Source organism: Gavialis gangeticus, unplaced genomic scaffold (assembly GCF_001723915.1).
Source record: "Gavialis gangeticus isolate Ggan-Ray unplaced genomic scaffold, GavGan_comp1, whole genome shotgun sequence".
NCBI classification, from domain to species: domain Eukaryota; kingdom Metazoa; phylum Chordata; order Crocodylia; family Gavialidae; genus Gavialis; species Gavialis gangeticus.
The window spans coordinates 58,990,826-58,993,073 of NW_017728995.1; the positions used below are offsets into that span (position 1 = coordinate 58,990,826).

Below are 2,248 nucleotides of genomic sequence, written 5' to 3' on the forward strand. Positions count from 1 at the left end.
AAGGCTACAAAGTTTGGCTTCCTATAAAATCTAAATTCATTCTTATGTACAGACACAATAATGCAGTCACTACACAACTGCACAGTTGCAATAGGACCCATAGATCGTTCATGCCATGAATGAACCTGCTCTAGGCATGAATCAGGGCCCTGAAATACAGTAAGCAGGTCTTCAGATATTAGACCCCTCCATGCCTCCAAATAGGTAGGGCTGCTATTCCTAGTAATTAGACTCTGCAACTAGGACTAAACCAGAATGAGATTTACGAGCTTAAGTCGCTTTGGCTAAAACTTGTGGAAGTAGCCTACATGGTTAAGAGCCTAAGTTACATTTTCAAAAATGATTAGGGAAAGAAAAGGAGATGGAAAAGATTGAGATATAACTAATAATGGGATTATTTTGATTTGAGTAGATAGACCCAATTTAATCTTTCCAATGCAGACCCTAAGTCTCTCCTAAGTCACTTAGGCTCTTTTGAAAACATTCTTTAAAATATTGAGGTTATGCTACAGCTAAATGATAAATGACATTGCTAAGTTCTCTTAATGGACTTCTGATATTTAAATTTGTTTCATGCCTTCACAGCCATTAAAGTTTCTATTGTAAGAGAAGCCAGTACCCAGACAGATAACTAAATGATTTTAGTCTTAATAAGCCTGGATTGTAAATATAGCAGTCCATCCACACTTTGCCCAAGCCACTGCACAGAAGTCTGGCATCATACTAAGAAGGCAGCTCCTGAATTGCAGGACTTGGTCTACGCTAACAAGGAACAGTAATCCTAGCCCCTTCATGATGTATGTGCTGACAGGAGGCTTGGGCTCTCATAACACAGGATGCAGATGTAACCCTGTAGAAAGGTGCATCAGTGTACCAGGTTATTCAGACACATGGTTCTGGAAGTAAAGCATTTACCTCTGGTGTGGTGGGCCTGATTTCCAGCTAGGCAAACTGATTGTAAAATACAGCCATTCTGATTAGGAAGGGTTTAAAATCCACTTTGTCAGGTATAAACAACGATATATGGTGGAAGGGGGAGGAGTTATATAACACTTATATGTGTTATAGCATAAACCACAAGTTTGTGACAGCGAGCAACCCTTCAATCGTATCTCCTGTCTTCACTACAGTCTTCTTTTCTTTCCACCTCACTAACTCTCCATTATTGTTCTTGTCTGACTCTTGCCTAGAGATCTTCATTTTTGGCTTCTTCTTCTGTTCATTATTTCATTCAATTAAGGGATTTGGGACACAGTGTGAAGGCAATTATACAGAAGTATATTCCTTTATTTAGATAGCCAGATCCCAAGCTGAGTTTGTAAGGCTGACAACTGGAAATATTTTCCCTTAAATCTGAATAGAGAGAAATTACTGAGACAAACACAGAATCCCAGGCTATCATTTTACAGGCTTACTTTTCAGACAATAATTGCACTTTAATATATTCTGATGCTGAGTTCCATTTTATTAGGAATAAAAGCTCCCCATCCATCATCCTACTACCCAGAACTCTCTTTTGTCCTTCACCATCAAAGACATTACATGGAAATTTCAGAGAACTTACACATTACTAGATTGCAACTCCCATTCAATAAAAACATTATTATGTGTGGGTCTGCTTATTAATCTAAATGCTTTCGAAGGCAATGGAAATATTCCCATTGATTTTGGTACCGCTGTCAATGTAAGCATCATCTTTTAATTTGATGCCAAGTTGATATGATTTTTTTAAAGACATGCATCATTACTGAGTTTTATTTTATATGTTTAAACCATGCTGGCAAATTTTCCAGTATTCATGAGCAACAAGCAAACAAGCAAATCTGCTTTAAGGGTCTTTGCCTTCATAGATCCCTTCCTGTCTACAAAGACTTTGTTGTATGCCCTTTACTTTACCTATGAAGGTAAGTGCTATTTCTAATGAAACAGACAGTACTAGCAGAAAGTGCCAGACAAGCACTTTCTACTGGCTAAGAACAGATTTATCAACAACAGAAAACAAATGATCAGCAGATAGAGTTAGCAGATAGCTGTTGGGCAATTCATGTGAGCTATTTGTAAGTGTTAGCCTTTGCAGAACTGGGCCTTTAGGAAAAAGAAATCATAATCCAGACAAAAAAAATATATTAATGATCTTGATTTAAGTCTTTCTACTGTTGGTAGCCAGGCAGTTTTTCCCTGTGAAGTTTATAGATTCATAGATTCATAGATTTAGGGTCGGAAGGGACCTAGTAGATCTTCTAGCCCG

General features: G+C 37.7%; 1 pseudogene; it reads left to right on the top strand.

Annotated features, from left to right (window-relative positions):
* Window positions 1–1,898: 1,898 nt before the first annotated feature.
* LOC109287800 overlaps window positions 1,899–2,248 on the top strand; it is a 72,549-nt pseudogene continuing 72,199 nt past the window's right edge.